At 42.6% G+C, this 21,854-nt stretch overlaps 1 non-coding gene across 1 annotated transcript; it reads left to right on the top strand.

Annotated features, from left to right (window-relative positions):
- The first annotated feature begins 3,343 nt into the window (after nucleotides 1-3,343).
- LOC115832553 lies at nucleotides 3,344-3,445 on the top strand. The gene has a single exon (XR_004028085.1). It is a non-coding gene; the product is annotated as a U6 spliceosomal RNA (small nuclear RNA).
- Nucleotides 3,446-21,854: the final 18,409 nt, after the last annotated feature.

The raw sequence follows: 21,854 nt of genomic DNA, 5'->3' as shown, positions 1-21,854 counted from the left end.
TATAGTAGGGAATCAGAAGAGGACAAAGGAATCCAGTGGTATTCAAATCATGTTAGAGACCATTTGATGTCTGCCTGCTGTTTAGGGACTGAATAGCAAATTGCAAAGAACTCCTAATCATAGGTATGGTCTAAGTGCCTATTAGAATACCTTGAGCAGTTAACAGTAGCAGCAAAAGTCTATTAAAAAAAAAAGTCAGAAACATCCAAATTTGTTGTTGGTCAAACAGGTCGACTTAGTTACTGGCATTGTCAATGACGCCAGTGGCTAAAAAACCATGATATATAATGATACGATAGAATACATATAATCATCCTTTCAGAACTGCAAGGGATGGAAGGAGATACCATGTCTGTTCAATGCCTGATGCAAAGCTAATGATTAATTCAAGTTCTTTTTGTTTTTCCTCTTCTTCCCTTCCCAGAAAACCAAATAAGGGTCCCAATGACATTTTGCCATGGATGTTCCCACTGCTGGAATTAATGTCAATGATACGTGTTTAGTGGATGAGGACCCAGTTTTCTTCCTGACCTGTAGGAGGGGTGGAGGAAGATGACTCTGGGTGCGGGCAGACATGCTGATGGTCAAACCCTGAGGAGGAGGAACATCCTATGCCTGGGACTGCATCAAAGCCCCTGAGTTACCAGTGATTGTGCATTCCTCTGGAATCCCTCTTTTTCTGAACCCCAGGTCTTAGAATGGCTGTTCATAATCTGGAACAGGGTGGGACAATCAATAACACATCTGCACCTCATAGGCCTGAAGATGTAAGTTCAGGGCCCTGTGTTGAGAAGAATTGTAAAGCTCAATTGAAAGCAAGCCATGATCAATTAGTGATGCCATTTAGAACTGGGTTTTCATCCACTAAACAAGTAACATTGACAGCAATTCAAACAGTGGGAACATCCATGGCAAAATGTCATTGGGACCCCTATTTGGTTTTCTGGGAAAGGAAGAAGAGGAAGAACAAAAGGAACTTGAATTACTCCCTGCTTTGCATCAGACATTGAACAGGCACTTTCAGACATGGTATCTCCTTCCCTGCCTTGCAGTAATCAATTATCATGGAGAAATCAATTAGTGATGTCTGCCACTGGCTAGGGCTAAAGGAAGGCAGCACACACCAGCTTGTGAGAATTCCTTTCCATAGTGCAAGATTTGGCTCAAATACCATCTTACAACCATATCCCAAGATTTAGAATTAAAGCAATGTATGAGCTAAAGGGTAATGAGATCATCCCTATCATTGTTTCTATAATTTAGGCAGTCAATTTATTATACTACCTTATATTATAATTTTTTCTTATTCTTACCACCAGATTATAAGCTCCTTGAAGGCAGGCACTTCTTCTAAATCATCCTTACATAACCATGATTCCCCCTCCCTTTCTCTCATTTCCAACTCTAATGCATGCATTCAGGCTTTCTTCTGGTGACACATTCAAAAAATGTTTGCTGAGCCCCTATTAGGGACTAGAAGTGACAATAAGAGGACAAGGCTCAGCTCCGTGGAGCTTGCGGCTCGGCATAAGGCAGGTGCCCAGAAGCTCTGCCGCTAAATCTGCCTGCTGGACTCATTGCATCCTACTCGTAAGGCCTGGCCAGTGGTGACCTGGGCTGTGGCCGAAGCGGAGTGAGCATTAGGGACCAGCACTGGGTGTAGAGCAGCCTTCTGTGGCAGGGCCTTAGTGAGAGGAACTCAGAAGAGATGCTAGCAGAAGGTGGGAGGTGATTGAAATGCTGGACTCTCAGGGGGTCCCAGGGACTAGTTTGCTAGCGGAGGTGGTTGCATTTTCTCAAATCTCTACAGGTTTCTGGAGTAAGCTTGGAAAGCCAGGCAGCTTCTGATGAGTAAGCAGAGGCTGCCACCACTCAATGTGGGGACTGTAACTGCCCGCAGGTCAGCGCACAGGGAACGCCCGTCTGTCCTAGGGTGCAATGATCAAAGGCTTCTTTCATGGAATTCTCCCCCTGCATTCCTGCTTTCTTGTGAGAATTAGTTAGATATTTCACCTTAACTTCACTTATCAGAAAAATTGAAAGGATAAGACTAAATTATTTTGTATCTATTGAACTAATGTTTGCATTTCTAACTTCCTAAATCATCTTACCTAGGCTGCATGAAAGAAGGGTGTCCTAGACTTAGAATAATGTTTAATTTTTTAAAAGATGCCATTCTCTTTCCATGGAAGGTTAGTAATTCCAAAGAAGTCAATATAACATTATCCAGTCCTTCTGTTAACATTTTGATTGCTTTCTTTGTCAGAGTCTTCTTGTCTCAATGGTGAAGTAGGTATAAACGTTTCAACAGCTGTGGAAGAAATGTTTATTACCCTCCAGTTAGGCAAAGAGATCCGTCTTCCCCAAAACAATGCTTGGGGTTAAAGACTTGCCTCCCCTTTGCAATTTAGTTTGCACCTTTATTTCTGAGAATGACTTCAATGCAGGCAGTTGATAAATCAAGGATCTGACTACAAGAAAACCCCCTCCTTCTTGTCCTCTGTGGACAAAAAGGATGTTGTTCTGGTTTGTGGTGGTTGTTTTGGGAGTGAGTGTTGTTTGATTTTCCTGTAGAGGTTTCTCAAAGAAGCTGACTTGATTTTTCCAGGTGCCCCAGTCTGGTACATCACTCCTAGGCATCAAGAACAGCTCAAAACCTCTATGCTGCTGGAGATGGCAAGTTAGGGTAGAAATCCCCCTGGTAGAAAGTCCAATAGGTTCAGGTTCCTTGAGGTTCTCACCTTTTGCCTCAATCTTCTTTACCTGTTAGTTCCTTCCAGTATGGGAAAATCCCTGGAGACACTGCAATGCCGGTGGCACCAGGAGACCCCATGTGAGGGCCATTCTCATTAGCAGCAGTCAGACCCCCATGGCAGTGCCACTTTCATCCCACATCCCATGCTTGGAATCCTTCCAGGCTCCCCAGTGTCAGTGGGACAAAGTGGAAACACTAGAGTCCTCCCTGGGAGGCCCAGGTGCCTCCAGCCAAGTGCTTTCTCTCTCACCTTCCAGCCGCTCTGGTAGACACGTCCCGTTCCTGGCGACCTCGGGCATCTGGGCTTTCCATGTTCTGTGCTGGCAATGGCCTCCAGTGGCCTCCCCGGCCCTGCCCTGTGAACATCTCCGACTATGACCCACACTGCAGAGCCCAGCCTCTGTCACACACTGAATGGCCCAACCACCTGGGCACACTTTTTCTCCACCTCCCTAAGTTAATTATTATGTACTCCATAAAGGGATCTTGGAGATCATGTAGTCCAACACCCCATTTAGTAGGCAAGAATATCGAGGCCTAACAGGCAAAAGGAGAGTTAGTTCACATAGAACCCAAGGGTCCTGGTGTATGCTTGAGCAGCACATACACTAAAATTGGAACAACGCAGAGAAGATGAGCACGGCCCCTGCACAGGATAACATACAAATTCATGAAGCATTCCATCTTTTTATGTTTATTCCAACAATGTTCACGATAGCAAAGTCAGGAAATCAACCTAAGTGTCCATTAATAGATGAGTGGATAAAGAATACATGGAACTGGGAGCAGTGGCTCACGCCTGTAATCCCAGCACTTTGAGAGGCCGAGGCAGGTGGATCACCTGAGGTCAGGAGTTTGAGATCAGCCTGGCCAACATGGCGAAACTCCCTCTAAAAATACAAAGAAAATTAGCCGGGTGTGGTGGTGCACACCTGTAGTCCCAGCTACTCAGGAAGCCAAGGCATGAGAATGGCATGAACCCGGAAACGGAGGTTGCAGTGAGCTGAGATTGCACCACTGCACTCCAGCCTCGGTGACAGAGCGAGACTCCGTCTCAAAAAAAAAAAAAAAAGGAAAAAGAAAAAGAATATGTGGTGTATATATTCAGCCATAAAAGAGAATGGAATCATGTATTTTGCAGCAACGTGGATGGAACTGGAGGCCATTCTCCTAAGTGAAATAACTCAGAAACAGAAAGTCAAATATCATATGTTCTCACTTAGAAGTGGGAACTAAACAGTGGGTCCACATGGACATACAGGGGAATCCTTGGAGACTTCAGAAGGTGGGGAGGGTGGGAAGTCGGTAAGGGCTGAAAAATTACCTGTTGGGTCCAGTGTTCATTATTTGGGCAGTGGGTACACTAAAAGCCTAGACGTCACCACTATGCAACACAGGCATGTAACAGAACTACCTTCCTACCCCCGAGATCTATAAGAATAAAAAAAAACACAGTGGGGAAAAAAAGAGTGCCAGGGTCATTTCTACTACACTGCATTGTCTTTTATTTTGTTGTCTTATCAGCCTTTTTTTTTTTTTTTTTTTTGAGACGAAGTCTCACTCTGTTGCCCAGGCTGGAGTGCAGTGGTGTGATCTTGGCTCACTGAAACCTCCGCCTCCCAGGCTCAAGCAATTCTCCTGCCTCAGCCTCCTGAGTACCTGGGATTATGGGCACATGCCACTACCCTCCCACTAATTTTTATGTTTTTAGTGGAGACGGAGTTTCACTGTGTTGACCAGGCTGGTCTTGAACTCCTGACTTCAAATGATCCACCCACCTCAGCCTCCCAAAGTGCTGGGATTACCTGCATGAGCCACCACACCCGGCCCTCTTACCAGCTTTTGTTGCCCATCTGTGAATCTGTCTGATTTCTCCAACCAGATTCTCAGCCCTTTGAGAATAACTATGTCTTGTTTCCTTTGTGCTACTACTTATTTCCTTTGTAACAGTCAGCAGAGCCTGCAAAGAAGGATCCTCTGGCTGAATTGATGGATAACAGCTGTGTGCTTTATAAAACAGCAAATCACCAGGACACCCATCTTGGAGACTGTCGTGACACTCAGAACAGGGGCTGTTGAGCTGCTGATACCGGAAAGCAAATCGTGCCTTGTCATAGAGCAGACCTGCTGGACAGAGATGGAGGGGTCACTTGGTCCAGTGTTGTAATTGTTCAGTGCAGACGCCGAAGCCCAGCATGCTGAGGTCACACAGTTATCTGGCACCGAAACCGGAATTGGAACAATGTCCTGCCCTGCGTTTGTCACTTCAATGCCCCCCAGTTTTCCCGGACAAAGGTTTGCATGAATAGTAGCTGAGGGAGGTAAGGAGGAAGGAAGAGAAGCTGCTGCACTGAACAGAAGTCAGGGTGCTGTGGCTCTGCGTGTGTTACTGCAGCAGGACCCGGCAACGGAGGCCGAGGAGGCTCCCAAACTTCTCCAGTGTCTTTCCCAAGCTTCTGCACTTCTTTCTCTTTTCAGCTAACCTCCAGGCTCTCTATCTTTTTGTCCTTAGGCTATAGTCTCTGATTAAGGTGTACTCGCTTCCCGCTTAATGGAACTCATTACATCAGGTCCTACCTGTCCCCAGAACTCCCTATTTAATTACAGAAAACGGCCCGCTGATCTTGGAAAGGGCTGTCGGGCGAGGGACCCTCCTCAGACTCACGATTCTTTTGGTCCTGCTTTTCCAAAACTGCTCCCATTTCTGTCTCTGCCTTCTGTCTCTGTCAAACAACCACTGTCAACAGTTCTTTAAGCCAAAAATCATTGCTCAGGAAGCAAATTTGTTTGCGGGAAGAATGACAGTCTGTCGCCATGTAGAGGGCGGCGTTCATAACGGTGCTTGAAGGAATTCACAGGTCAGGCCAAACAACGCCCAGCGCGTTCATCAGGCAGCTTGAGCACGGGTTGTCTTCCGCCTTCTTGCTGGTTTGACATCGTGGGTAAAACCGGGTCATTTTTCCAGAAGGATTCTGAAGAGGTTGTGTAAATTGAAGAAATGGCTTGCTCTTGTTAGGAAAGCAAAGCCAACCTTTGAGATATTCAGGGAATGTGAGGTCTAGTGGACTCTTTTACTGCCAAGTTTCTTATCATGAGAAACCGCTCTCAGCTCCTTAGTGGAAGGAAACGAAATGTATGCAAGGCATTATCAGCTTACTCAGATAACTGCACCAGCGTAAACCAGGTTGTGACTAATTTGCAAACTTAGTGCAGGGAAGGGCCTTAGACGTGATTCTGGAATTGCCAACCCTATGAGCTTCCACAGATGCCGTGGGCCACTTTTAGAGCCCATGGATTCAGCATGTGGCTGTTGGGAACAGGCTTTGCTATGAAAATCAGTGATGGCTTATAATGCCTCCAACTGCCATATATGTTTTCATAGGATTATTATTTATGATCTCAAATAATATTTCCATCTGATTAGCAGTGAAACAAACCAGGATGTGAGGAAATGGGAACTTAATTAAAGGTTGCTGCCCGGTCAGGGTGGCATTCCAGACCATGGATCCTGTTATGTTGGAGGGACGCCCAGATTCACCCTGAGCATGCCTCCCTTCGTCTTCTCATGCAGCCTCTAACTCGGGGTGTCTCTTGCAATGCCACTTAGAATAGTTTCGCTGAAGATGTAGGTGATTAATCAAGGCCCCGGTGTCACAATGGCCCATTGTCCCAGAAGGCATTCCTTTGGCCAGCTTCTGACCTTTTCTCTTGGGGCAAGTGTGCATTTTCCCAAACTCTTAATGGACAAGAACTCACAGACAATGGCCCTGCGTGTAACTTTCATTTGCGGGATGGAACAGAGACTGTTCGGGTTGCTGGAAGGAGGGAAAAGGGCATGCATTAACTCAATCTTTGTATTCTCATCAAAAAGCAGACACATATTTTGAAGAGGACAGCTTTCCACTCGGATTTTCATATTTAAAAGAATCCATTGTACACAAGCCCATCCTGATAATATTAAAGGAAATTAAAATAAAAGACTCACTCCCAGTCCTACCACTCTGACACTCTGGAAATTTAATTATTTCCATTTACCGTGTTTCCCTCTAATCTTGTCCACATACAAAGTTTTTACTCAGTTGTCGTCAAAGCTCCCCTGGCTTTTAAAAGAATTACATTGTGATGGAGATATCTCTTTTAGAGAGTTATGTGCCATTATTAAAGATTCAAAATATCATTAATTTCTGTCAAGCTCTATTATGTTTATCATCTATCACTGTGTCAGCACACTAATCACTTCCTCAGCTGCCTCAGGACTGCGGCTTAACTATTTACTTTTAATAGAAATCGGACCACTGCGGCCTTTCTCTGCACCAACAAAGACATGCCGTTTCATGAGCTGTTGATCCCCTGAAGCAAGTAAAGTCCTTTAACGGTCTCCTACATGGTTGAGATTTTTTTTAGATGACGAAAATGAAAGGTCAGAGAAGTCTGTGGAAACAAAGAGACTCATCCCTATTCTCCTGTAGTCCCTGGATGATGAGCAATTGTGGACAGCCGTCAGCCTTTACACAGTACTGTGGAGAATTCTGCAGGAGGGATGCTTCCTCCAACCCTGTGTCCCCAGGCTTGGCTGACAGCTGCCCAGGCAGCTGAGATGAGGGAATTGGCTCAGGTTACCCTGAAGGTGCAAGCTTGGACCCTGGCTCTTTCTACATGCATGGTCCTATCCCTGTAAGAAAGCATGAGAATAGGGGCTTTGGAATCAGATACTCTGGGTTCAAGTTCAGACTTTCACATTTACTTAATATGTGATATCAGGTAAGTTATGTGACCTTCCTCATTCTTGTTTCTTCATATTTGAAATAGAAATTATATCACTCATTCATTCAATAGATATTGATTGAGCACAGTTCTAGATACTGGGAATATAATGGAGTTTACAGATGAGGAATGGGGAGGGGATACAGATACTGATCTAATTGTTATCCTGTGAACTGCAAGTGCATTCATTAAGGAACAGGGTACCACGCTGTGAGAGCCCGTTAAGAGGGAACTTGAACTTGTTAGGCACGTCAGAGAATGAGTTCACCAGCTGGGGACTGGAGGGAACAGCATTCCCACTACAGGGAGCAGAAAGTAGATAGTCTCTATACTAAGAGGAAGCATTGTCACCAAAGGTTCCACAGAAGTAGGGGGGCCAAGAAGCACAGGGGCCAACGGAGATGTGGCGAAGGGGTAGGAACCATGGTCTGTGTTAAGTATTCCCTCCTGTGGTGGTGAATTTTAGGTGTCAACTGCGTTAAGGGATGCCCAGCTAGCTGGTTAAGTGTCATTTCTGGATATGCCTGTGAAGGTGTTCGCAGAAGAGCTTGGTGTTTGAATCCGTAACTGAGTAAGGAAGATCCACCTTCACCCAATGTAGGCGGTCACCATCCAATGGGTTGAGGGTTCAGATAGAGCAAAACACTCACACACACACACACACACACACACACAACGCAAAGGAAAGAAGAATCTATTCTCTGTCTTTTGGAGCTGGGACAACCTTCTTCTCCTGCTCTCCTGCTATTGGACATCAGAACTCCAGGCTGTCCAGCCTTCAGACTTCAGGATTTTCACCAGTGGCCCTGGCTCTAAGGTGGTTGGCCTCAGACTGAGAGTTACTCTTACCCCAACAGCCGACTGGTTCTCAGACCTTCAGACTTAGATTGAGCTATGCTCCTGGCTTTCCTGGTTCCCAAGCTGGCAGAAGGCCTACTGTGGAACCTCTCAGCCTCCATAATTGTGTGAGCCAAGTCCCCTATTAAATACCTTCTCATATATCTATTTTTGTATCTGTCTATGTATAATCAATCTATCTACCCATCTATCTATTTATCCATCTATTTATCTTTTCTGCCGTAACACATCCCTTAAGAGCAAAGAGAAGCCATGGAGGGTGTAGCAGTGCCTGCTATAACGAGACACGGGCGCTGAAATGTCTCTCTCACTGCAGCGTGAAGCTGGTATTCCCGGTGAGTTGGAGCAGATGCAGGAAGACCAGTGGGTCTCGGGGAATTCACCTGGTTTCCTCTCTATTCGAATCTGGCAGCTGGCTTAGTGCTTGGGATAGCGTTGGTGCTGAATAAATATTTGTTTCAGTGAATGAATGATCTAAACTGATGATTGTGGAGATGGGGAGACTTAGATGGATTTTAGGGATATTTAGAGAGAAGGTTGACATTTGTTGCTGCCTAGTCTGGGGAGGTCACCATCCAGGCACCCTTGCTGATTGTGGTTGGGACTCCATGTCTGGGTTCAACTTCACAGTGACCTCAGCCAGGACGACTGGAGCCCGTTGGCTCTGCCCATGGTTTCCATACAGAAGGTTAAATTTTCTCTCATATTTCCCTCCCGGCCTTTTATTTCTGCCTCCCCCATTCCCCAGTGTTCCCCAGTTGTATCCTAGTCAATTTAGAATTAACACCCAGTGATGAAAAAAAAAAAACACCCAGAAGTGGCATGTTGTTTAAATTCCATATCCCTCTGCCTGATATGTTTAACCTTAATATTGTGTAAGTTCATTCCTAAGACCATGAACTCTTTCATATTGAATTGTCATGTATTTCATGGACAATGTAAACCATGCAGTAGGTATTCATTGCTCAATAATGATATATTCAGCCTTGCAGTTTCATCCTCAGTCAATATCTTGGACCATTCTGTAAGCATCATTGTCTCCAGAATATTCAGTTTGAGCCTTTGCTGAGTCTCCAAAACGTTCTCTGTCATTGGCTACATTCCAGAAAACACATTTGCCCCACATAATAACAATAATAATAATAATAACAATAATAACATCAGCAGCAGCTGGAAACTATGTAGTGCTTCCCATATGCCAGGCACTGTTCTGAGTGCATATTTCACAGAAACATACCTTCTACACTCATCCTCCTGCAAGGTTACTCAGTTGTAAGAAAGAATTATCTCAAGAGAGCTTTACCAAACACAGCCATACTGTGTACAAACACTATGTATTTGATAAGACACTATCAACAGAAAATGAGCCTAAACACTGTTTACTTAAATATATGTTTAAAGTCCTTCTGTTTGGTTTGTAATATTAAAGTGTTTTTTCTATAAATGGTATATTCCTTCATTTAAAAAATAAAACATTTAGGGCCGGGCGTGGTGGCTCACGCCTGTAATCCCAGCACTTTGGGAGGCTGAGGTGGGCGGATCACGAGGTCAAGAGATCGAGACCATCCTGGACAACATGGTGAAACCCCATCTTTACTAAAAATACAAAAAATTAGCCGGGTGTGGTGGTGGCAGGTGCCTGTAATCCCAGCTACTTGTGAGGCTGAGGCAGAAGAATCGCTTGAACCCGGGAGGTAGAAGTTGCAGTGAGCTGAGATTGTGCCATTGCACTCCAACCTGGGCAAAAATAGCAAAACTCCATCTCAAAAAATAATAATAAATAAATAAATAAATAAAACATTTACAGTAAAGGATTCTATAATATTTTCTGTTTTGAGGAGCCTGAACTCAGGTGGAGATGCACAGGCAACGGACCTAGCCCCGAAGCCTGGTGGCATCTCGGGGCTGTCCCATCTGACCAACAAAGATGAAGGAATGTGTGATAAAGCTGAAGACTGTTAAGGATTTCACAGTGTTTCCACTCTTTACTTTTAACTGCGCTGTAAAAATTCATTTCCCTACTGGAACTTGGCTCTGCAGGTTTAAGTTTGAAAGGCTAAAGTCACATCAAGCCATATTTCTCCCCAAGTGGAAAATAATAGACTATTTGATGTAGAGTGGATCTATGATGAAGAATGAGAGTGTGAGAAGAAAAGAGACTCTTTTAAGCAAATGAAAGTAAGACTTTGGTTTTTATTTGGAATTCCTAGAGCACTCTTTTGATGTTTAAAAATTGCCTGCCAAAATCTCGTGGTTTATATGCAGGTAATGGACATCTTCACTCTGGTTTTGACATTTAAGAGGGTCTCGTCCTAAAAGGCAGAATCTTAATAGAAACACACTATGGGTTAAAAAAATAAAATATGGGAATCCACTGTTTTCTTACTTAAAGTAGTTATGATATCTGGCAATTCCCATTAGTTCTGAGCACCAACCGCTACACCCCCTCTCCACCCCAGCCACACACACATCCCAAGGGCCAAAGATGTTGAATCTAACCTCTTCTTCTCTACTCTAATGGGTGGGTGGATCGGGTAGGCATTTGTTTACCTTGGGTCTGTGTTCACATACTTGATTCATTTTATATCATAGTGTACACTTGCCTGAGTTTCTGCATGGTCTTTTAACTGTTTTGTTCAGTGAGTTCAACGTGATTCAAACACATTGAAGTACCAGAATTTGCTCATCTATTTCTTTGTTATTCAACATTTGAGTTGTTCCTATTTTTTTCTCTAACAGATATCATGGCAACAATTAATTTTTAAATATAAATTATAGCTTCTTTTTTTTTTTTTTTTTTAAGATGGAGTCTCACACTGTCTCCCAGGCTGGAGTGCAGTGGCACTGTCTTAGCTCACTGCAACCTCTGCCTCCCAGGATCAAGCAACTCTCCTGCCTCAGCCTCTCCGAGTAGCTGGGACTACAGACACATGCCACCACGTCCGGCTAATTTTTGTATTTTTAGTAGAGACGGGGTTTCACCATGTTGGCCAGGCCAGTCTCTAACTCCTGACCTCGGATGACCCACCTGCCTTGGCCTCCCAAAGTGCTGGGATTACAGGCGTGACCACCGTGCCCAGCCAATTATAGCTTCTATTTAATTATTTCTTTAATCATTCCTGCTAGATAAATTTCAAAATGTGGGAAAACAAGGTTAAAAAATTTAGTTGCCAAAGTGCAGTGATCTAAAAAGGTTTGTACTAATGTACAATGCTATCAACTGTGTATTATGTACACACAGATGCACACACACGTCTATGTATATATTAGTTTTATCCCAACTTCACCAGCAACAGATGTTATTATTTAAACTATTTTCTGATTTAAGTTTTAAAAGTTCACATATGCTGTTACGTTAATTTTTATCTTATGTTATTTTATATTTTATTTTACGTTATTTTTATCTTACTTTATGTTTATTCAAGTGCTGGTTTATTATTTTTATCTGCTTATATGTGTATATTTTTTGTAGTTGGCCTTGACTCATTTTTTTATGAAGGTCTTAAGTCTTTCCAAATATGCATGAGTATTTTCAAAGGTCATTATCAATATTAATCATATTTGTTAACATAATTCATGTAAATATTTTATCTTACACGTCTCCTCCTACATTTTAGTCTAGTTCTTTTTATTTTAATCAGTGCAGTCAAAAATTTCAACATTGCATTGCCCATCAGTCTGCTTTACATTTCCTTGAATTTTGAAAAAAAATTATTTATTATTTCTTCAAAGGTAGGATATTTTCTGCTGATTTTTCTCTACAAATATATTTGTAATGATGAAACAGCCTCCTTTATTCAGGGATTATGGTGTAAAGTATGGATATAAATTAGGTTTTCTCCAAATTGCTCCCTGATTATCCCAACATTATTTATATTACAATTCCTTATCCTTTTGTTTTGAGAAGATTGCATAATAATATATTATTCTGGGTCTATTCTGCTGTGCCTATTCCATCCTTTCATCTTTATTTTCATTTCTTTGCAATTCTACTTGGCATTTTATTGCCATGGGAGCTAATATTATGTTTTTTAAAAAGGCTAAGGTTTATTTTCTTCTACTTGGAATATTTGTTAACATACCCACACAAGGAAGACTATGTGTTTTGTGGAACATAAAACTTACACCGTTTGAGTGCGCTCTTAAGAAAAACAAGACAAAATAATTAATACAAAACATCCAAGCTCCCTCTGTTAAAGACAGAGAGCAAATGAGGGGCCCTGAAACCTCTGTGTCCTTAGCTTCATGGCAAATTCACCTCTATTTTATTTTTGCTAAATGAATTTAACACTATTTGGCTGTTATTTAAAAAAAGAACTTTATATTTCAGTTGGAATCCCATTATATCTGTGAAATAGAACACGATGTTTCTCTACTTTATTTGTCTTCTTTTTATACTCCTGATAAGATGTTCTAATTTCGCCCATTCATCCAGCAGCGATTTATTGAGTACCTCTTCAATAACTTCGCAAGGATTTTTTTTCTTTTCTTTTTTTTTTTTTTTTTTTTGAGACAAAGTCTCACTCTGTTGCCAGAGCTGGAGTGCAGTGGCACGGTCTTGGCTCACTGCAACCTCCACCTCCTGGGTTCAAGCAACTCTCCTGCCTCAGCCCTGCCGAGTAGCTGGGACTACAGGCACACGCCACCATGCCCGGCTAATTTTTTTATTTTTAGTAGAGACGGGGTTTCACTATGTTGGCCAGACTGCTCACAAACTCCTGACCTTGTGATCCACCCGCCTCGGCCTCCCAAAGTGCTGGGATTACAGACATGAGCCACGGCGCCCAGCCGCAAGGTTTTGAATAATGATGATATGCAATTCTGCTTATTATGATTTCAGATTCTTGAATGTTTTATAAATGGGATCTTGAATTTCACAATGGTTTTGTTTACTTGTTTCCTATAATTAATGACTTTGCTACTTTTTTGTATATTTTTCTTATATACAGAGGGGTCTTCTTCAGAGGGTTTTTTTTAAAATTATGTTTATGTTTTCAGTAAGTTTGTCTTTTAGACTTTTGGGGGTGGAGTCCAGTCATCTTAAATGAATCGTATTTTTAAAAATCTAAGTGTCTCTGCTTTTCCACAGTTCCCCATTTCCCTTTTTGAAATTTTTTTAAAACTATATTTTTAATTGTTATAACAAAAAGGTAACATAAAATTTGCCGTCTTACCATTTTTAAGCATATAGTTCAGTAGCATTAAGCATTTCTGTGATATTGTTGTGCAACAGATCTCCAGAACTTGTGCATCTTGCAAAACTGAAACTCTGTCCCCATTAAACAACCCCTCCCCATCCCTTCAGCCCCTGGTAGCCACCACTCTGCTCCTGTCTTCATGAACTGGACTGCTCTAGGGACCCCATGTAAGTGGAATCATACAGCACTTGTGTTTTGTGACTGGCTTATTTCACTGAGTGTGATGGCCTCAGGGTTTATCCACGTTGTAGCAGGGGTCTGGATCTTCTTCCTTTTTAAGGCTGGATAATATTTCCCTCCATGTGTGTATATTGTATTTTGTTTATCAACCTGTTGCTGCATCCCCATTGCCCTTTGATGGACCCTGACTCCTCTCCCTGCACAGCCCAGTCTCCTGTCTCCTGGCTTCATCCTGGTTTGTCCTCCCCTGTCTAGCGCTGCATCCTCATTGCTTTCTTCCTGTCCCTCAGAAGATGCCAAGTGTGTTCCTGCTCCAGGAACTTTGCTCGCACTTTCCCTCCACCCTTGATGTTCTTCCCCCAACTTTCAAAGGGCTGGCTCCTCTCAGCATTCAGGTCTCATTTCCAATATCACTTCCTCACAGAGGCCTGTTTACTACTAAATAGAGGCTTGATCTCTGCCGCTTTCTGCCATGCTACCTTTAAAACCCGTATTCATTACATTTACCATGACCTGCCATTCACCTGCTTATTTATTCCTGCAAACCTTGTTTCTGTCCCTCCACAGGTGTATTAGTCTGTTCTCACATTGCTGTAAAGAACTACCTGACACTGGGTAATTTGTGAAGAAAAGAGGTTTAACTGACTCGCAGTCCCATAGGTTGTGCAGGAAGCATGGCCGGAAGGCCTCAGGAAACTTAAAATCATGGCCAAAGGCAAAGGGGAAGCCATCAAGTCTTCATATGTTGGAGCTGGAGGAAGAGAGCGAAGGGGGGGATGCCACACACTTTTGTTAAGCTTGTTCTGGTGAGCACTCACTCACTATCATGAGAATAGCAAGGGGGAAATCTGACCCCAGGATCACCTTCCACCAGGTCCCTCCCTCAACATTGGGAATTACAATTCAACATGAAATTTGGGTGGGGACACAGAGCAAAGCCATATTAGAAGATAAACTCCATATGGGTCAGAAGATTACCTAACTAACCACTGCCTCCCCATGCTGAGAGCATCTGGCAGCAACTTATTAAGTATCTCTCCATTGAATTCATTCGCCATTATTTATTTTTCTCTTGTGTTATTGCGTTGCAGGGTACTTAAAAATATAGAAAAGTAATGGGATTGGTGGTTATCTAGTTTCATTTTTGAACTTCAGGAAGTCTTTAGATTGCTTCACTCTTGTTATGTACATGAGTATTATTATTATGAATTGTTATTATGCATATTATGAATTATGAATCTTATGAATGAATGAAGAGGATTTAAACATTTTAAGGAGGGTTTCTTAAAACAATTTTGCTAGAAATCTATGATGAATGATATTAATTCTGCCTCAGCATCTATTTGAAATGTTATTCTTTGTTTGCCTATCCAAGCCTAAGACAAACCAGCCCCCACAGGAAGGCCCGGATTAGAGATCTTCACTCTGAAATAATGGCATGCTGGAGTGTTCTCAGTGGGATCAGTTGTCCGGCGCTGTGTTAGACAAATTAATTGCTTTGTTTAAAATAGTCACCCTTGCATTAAATGACTCTCTAAAATTATTTTGATATTGATTGGAACAATTAAAACTGACAATATCTCTTTGACTGCAAAACAGGGGTGCATAAAGCCTGGACCATTTGGAAATGCTGAAATATGGCACTTCATGCATCTGGCCTCTTTGTTTACAACTGTTTGCCACTGACAGCAGTTAAATGATCTCAGCAATGTCTTTCCCAGACATATGCAGACATCCTGTGTGGCAGGTACCTGCCCCATCAGAACAAGAAGGCCTGCATTGGAAATCTTCACTTTATAATACCAAGGCCTGGGGCTGTGCTCAGCTCTGCCCACTGCCTAGGGCTTCCTGGGTCTCCTTTCTGAAATCCTGCCTGTTTGGAGGAGACAGCACACCATGATGGCAGCAGTGTCTGCCTCTAAGTCAGTTTAGAGTCATTGGGCATCCTACTAGCTGTACGGCCCTGGGCAACTCATTTACCATCTTCGTATCGCCGTCATGGTATATAGTTCTTGACAGTGCTAACACATGCTTATCAGGGAGGAGGAGAGCATCCAACATGGGAGTAGAGTACCTGAGCCAGAGGAGGTGTTCCGCAAACAAGAGCTTTCTTATCATCATCAGAATCCTTGCTTGCCACTCTTCCAGTTTTTACCAATTAATTACCCTGGTAAAAATACACCTCTCTCTCTCATTTTCTTTCTCTCCTCTGTCTGTTTTTTTTTTTTTTATGTTCTTGCAGCTGAACAGGATTTTTTATTTTTCAGTCTAATTATAGCAGCACCCATTTGAATCCATATTGAAGCTATTGTTTCAAAACATTAGCCTGGCCCACAGATTGAATTTCAGATTTGGAACCCTTCTGTCACACAACGCTTTTGATGAAATCAGTTGACTCCTTCTGAAATTATTCTGAAACAGACCGAAAAATGAACATGAAATGTCAAGTCGTTGGACTGAAACTGAAATCTCATTTTAGTCAATGAAACCAAATGTCATGGCTATCCTGGAAAACCTTGATAAGCTGAACACATAGCGGAGGCTTGGTTACATCTCAAAGAAGGAACCCATGATGAGAAAAGCCAGTCTAAGTGATGGCACACTCCAGCAGCAGCCTGTGCAGGGGACAACCATGGTGCTTAATCATGGGAATTCACACTTGGTGATGAGCCTGGAGGATGTCTAACCCAGAGCCATGGTGTATGAGATTGCCAGGGCTACCATAACTCAGTTGCATCGACTGGGTAGCTTAAACCACAGGTATTTATTGTCTCTCAGTTCTGGAGGCCCGAAGTCTGAGATCACTGTATCTGTAGGCTTGGTTCCTTCTGAGACCTCTCTCCTTGGCTTGTAGACAGTCATCTCCTCCATGTACCTTCATGTGATCTTCTTTTTGTTGAGTCTCTGTCCTAATCACCTCTTCTTATAAAGAGACTGGTCATGTAAATTAAGACTCACATGAATGACCTCATTTTAACCTAATTGCCTTTTTAAATAACCTATCTTCAAATACGGTCACATTCTGAGGTACTGAGGATTAAGACTTCAGCAGATGAATTTGGGGAGGGCACAGTTCTGCCTAGACAGATGGATTTCCTTGTCTCTCCTGGTGCTTCATGGCCTATTTTGTTTCTTGCAAGTTCTCTAACCTACAGAGTTAAGTGACCTCTGGCTCATAATGTGTTACTCAAATGGCCAATTGCCCTGATATTATGGTGGGGATGATTCAGTACTTTCCCCAAACTTTGAATCATTAGTGCATGAAGCTTCACATTCTTAAGTTCTTTTCCTATTTTTTTTTTTTTTTTTTTTTTGAGACAGAGGCTTGCTCTTTTGCCCAGGCTGGAGTGCAGTGGTACTATTTCAGCTCATTGCAACCTCCACCTCCCAGGTTCAAGCAATTCTCATGCTTCAGCTTCCCCAGCAGCTGGGATTACAAGCATGCACCATCACACCTGGCTAATTTTTGTATTTTTTAGTAGAGATGGGTTTCATTATGTTGGCCAGGCTGGTCTCGAACTCTTGGCCTCAAGTGATCCACCTGCTTCAGCCTCCCAAAGTGCTGGGATTACAGGTGTGAGCCACCACACCCGTCCAGTTCTTTTCCTTTTCTTTCATTAATAATTACTTTAGGTAGTCTGTAATTTGAATTTACTTACTTTTTCAAGGGAGTGTTTCTGAAACACAAGGTTGAGACTAAATGTTTCTATATTTTGTAGAATGTTTTATGGTTTATTAACACATTTTAAATACATATGTTTTGGACTCTGAAAAATATTGTAAACCTTGCCACTTCTATATCTGTATTGATTTCAATTTCCTGTGTTGAAGTGACAGTAACATGGAGAAAGTTTTTTTTTTTTTTCGTTTTTCACATAGACCCAAATGATGTTGAGCAGGTGGCCCAATTTAACCTTTTGTTTTTTGAATGAAGCTAATAAGATTAAATGTTGGAAAACAAAAGATATTACATTTATTGAATAACAATGCAGGTCTAAAAATCCAGGCCAGTATTAAAAGCTGAGCAAAGAAAAACAACAGGAAAGTCAGATGGATAAAACTGGCCAACCCAGCTATAGACTCCAGAAGAGAGGACCTTGATTTGGAGAAACTAGAAAATGCCACCCTCTGAAAGAGAAACTCATAGTGACCAATAGAAAATTAATGAGCTCAGGCACCTGTATATATACACCAGGAACTGGGTCATTTGTCAGCGTGCTCAGAGGTTCAGCAGTGTTTCCGCCGGTGTCTGCTGGAGAAGGTCACTTCTGTAATACCTTACAGGGATTGAGGGTGCCTGGGTATGCAGACCTCTGTATATTGTTCCCCTTTCTTAGAGAACTGAAATGCTCAATAATGCTTTAAATGCCCTGAGAGGACCTACAAGGAAAACAAGCAGATCCAGGTTAATTTCATTTAACCTAGCGTTTTCTACAAGGGGTTTCACTCTAGGCCTCTCTTTGTAGGACCACATTCACAGGAGGTTAGCATAAGCCTCTCACATGCATTATCTCATTGAATTCCCTTACAGCCCTACACAATTTGCCACTATTAGTACCCACATGTGATGAATAATGAAGCAGAATCTAACAGAGATGAAATAAACTAACCTCAGGGGACAGTGAGTGCTGGAACCTGGGCTGACTCCCCGCAGCCTGCAGAGAGGCCATGTCCCACACGCTTCCCACCCAGGCGCACCAGCAGGCTCTTCTGAGCTGCCACAGGAGCTGCCCAGTTCCCACAAGAGGTCCATCCCCTGGGTGGAGATAGAGAAACTGGGCGTTCAGAGCCCAACAGCTCTCAAGTACTGTTTCTCTTAAGGCCACCCCGCCACCCCTCATCCTCTGGTTGGTGCTCACCAATGGGTCATTGGTAGAAATTTTGTTTCCAAATAGGTTTATCGACTTTGAGAGAAGAGTGTGCTTTGTGGACTGGCCTCTGTGAATGCATCATCCTCCTCACAATCCGAGCAGGGCTTCACAAGGTCACAAGGGCAGCACTAACTGTGGACATTTGGGAAGGGTCGTACGTCATCGTGGGGGCTGTCTTGTGCAGTGGGAATGCTTGCGAGCATCCCTGGCGTCCACCTACCACAGGCCAGTAGCACCCCTCACCCTTCCCAACAGGTTGTGGTGACCAAAAATGTCTCCAGCCATTGCCAATGTCCCCTGGGGGGGCAGAATTGCCTGGTGAGAATGACTTGAGTTAGAGCATTATGTTAATTCACACCCCCCATCCATTTGCATGTCTGTGAGCATGAATCAGGCCGCAGGAGCACTCCCCAGTCTTGGGTAAATAGAGAAACTTGGGATTCTGAAATTGCACAGTATTAGGCTGTTCTTGCATTGCTATAAAAGATACCTGAGACTGGATAATTTATAGAGAAAGGAGGTTTAATTGGCTCGTGGTTCCTCAGGCTGTACAGGAACCATGATACTGGCATCTGCTCAGTTTCTGGGGAAGCCTCAGGAAACTTACAATCGTGGTGGGAGGTGAAGGGTGAGTAGGCATGTCACACATCACATGGCAAAAGCAGGAGCACTTTTAAGTGACCAGATTTTGCAAGAACTCACTCACTATCATGAGGATAGCACCAACGGAATGGCACTAAACCATTCGTGAGAAATCCACCCCATGATCCAATCACCTCTCACCAGGCCCCACCTCCAACATTGGGGATTACAATTCAATATGAGATTTGGACAAGGACAGATCCAAACCCCATCACATAGGAAGCTGAAACTTAGCGACTGAATCCCAGGGCACCTGGATCAGTCAGTACCCCAGGAGGAACCAGAAGGCCCACTAGGACTGGCGAACTGAGGTAAGCCTAAGGATGATCAAGATAGTGCCAGCGGAGTTGAGGGACGTCAACAAAGAATGATGCAGCACGCTGGGCCCAGCCCAGCTGGAAGTGACTGTCATCCCTGCACCTGCAGAAGCAGGTGAGTAAGCAGTTTCCTGAACCTGGAGAGTTGTATGTAAAGGCTGCCCAAGCCAAGCTGTAGCCCTTAGGACAGAGACACAGCCTTCTGGAACAACCTGGCATGGAGTGCCGGGGAGAAATGACTCCCTTCATACTCTTCCTCCCTCCTTCCTGTTTTTTTGCTGTCTTCCTCCATTGGCCAAGGTAATGGAAAGCCAAAAGACAAGAGAGTGGTGAATGTGGAATATTGGCTCTCATTCTAGATCAGTTTTCTCCAAATTACTCACAAGCCATCCCAGCATCATTTATTACATGATCCTTCTCCCCAAATGGAGTGCTTATTTATTTTATATTGAATTGTTATATAAAACAGTCTTATTTTTGTTGATTCTGTTATGCTACTCTATATATCTTTTTAAAAACTAGCTCATTATTTCAATTATTTGCTTTATGACATGGTTTAATATCTAATGGAGCTAGCTGGACTAATTTTGCTGCCAAACTACAGTTTGCCATTCCCCCTTCCTCCTTCTTTGTTTATTTCCCCATTGTGTGTCTTAAATGACTAATAGCCAAAACCTTTCTGATTGCAGTGGGCAGATTGCCTGAACCTTACTATAAATTTAGTACTCTTTAACACTTATCCAGGTTTTCTTTGATTTGCTTTCCTTTTCATTAAAAACAAAAAATTATTGAAAATTATTCCTCAGCATGTTTGCTAGAATGGTTTATTTCAGCTTGGATGTATGCATTTATTTCCTTTCCAAATGGAAAATTCTATAAAACTAAAAAACAAGCATACCACACCCTTCCTTTTTTTAGACTAGTATTTCCAACAGTCACTTCAGCTTTGTTTTGGTCTCCAGTTATGTCCTAAGTCTTGTTTGAGCAGTGTTGCTTTCTTGAGACCTGATGCTTCACTCAGACACACACCATTTGTTCAGTGTAAATGTTTTGTTTTTAATGAGAAAAATTTAGACTCAATATCTGCAAGGAAAAGTAAGATTTTGATATCCGACATTACTACTAATCCTTTGGGATGTGTAAAATGCACAACATCTGGGTACAATAAACAATAATACGGTCTAATAATGTTTTCATTGCTCAGCATTCTTTTAATAAGCTGTCCACAGGTTTTTTTAAAAATGTCTTAAACAAATAATAACAAGGAAATTTCAGAACCACAGACATCATTAGCTTGTATTTCCTGAGAGTGATTCCACAGAGTGAAATAGGGACATACACAGGTGAGAGAAAATTTCTGGTTGAGAGAGACATTTATCATAGCACACGGGGAAATGCCTAATGAGTTACACGAAAGCAAAACATCCAGATTCTTGCAATTTTGATTTGTGCTGCATCTTGAAGCAGGCGCTGTGGACTGAAGGGTCGTGATGATTAAGCTCCAACTGGAGCCAGTGGAACAATGTAAAAAATTTACCCTTCAATTTGGCTAACTTTCCTTTTTTTTTTTTTTAAGTACCTTTTGGTTTCACACGGCTTTAAAATGTACTAAATAACACTAGCAAGAATTCCACCAATGCAGCAATAAGACAAGACCATAATTTATTTGGGAAATTGACCAAAACAAAAATACATTACTGAAAAAGGTGAAGAATGGCTTCCCCTTTCTCTTTCTCCGTTGGCGGAGTGATTCTGTGTACTTGGCTCCAGCAGGGAAAACAAGCATTGATAAATTAGGTGTTGCAAGCACCCTCCTGCCAGGTTAGCAGGCGGGACCTGTGGCATGCTTTCCCTCACTGGCTGTCACACTCTCTGTCTCCTTGGGGACATCAGGCAGCTGTCCAGAAAAATAATTGCTTGACACGGTGGGTGGGTCAGGACCCTTTCCAAGCGACCTAGAAGAAAGAATAAAATATTACATTCAAATATGTGTCTAGCAAACATGCCTATATTTTGTATTTTCCATAATTCCACCATGCAAACAAGTCAGTTGATATATTACCTTTGAACAGGGTAAGTGTTAAGGGGAATAAAAAGTGGAAATGTGTGGTCTCTTCCTTAAAGAGGTACAAGTAACAGAACATTTCTAATTTAAAATTAGCCAGTAATATGAGATATTGTTCGTGTTTATATATGAATTAAAGACTACAAAGAATGTGACCTATTGGGATACATCCCCCAAGCAGATCAGAGAACAGGCTGTGTGGCA

The sequence above is a fragment of the Nomascus leucogenys genome, chromosome 22a (assembly GCF_006542625.1).
Source record: "Nomascus leucogenys isolate Asia chromosome 22a, Asia_NLE_v1, whole genome shotgun sequence".
Taxonomy (NCBI): domain Eukaryota; kingdom Metazoa; phylum Chordata; class Mammalia; order Primates; family Hylobatidae; genus Nomascus; species Nomascus leucogenys.
Note: the sequence above shows the minus strand (reverse complement) of the source record. Positions and strands in the feature narration are given on the sequence as shown.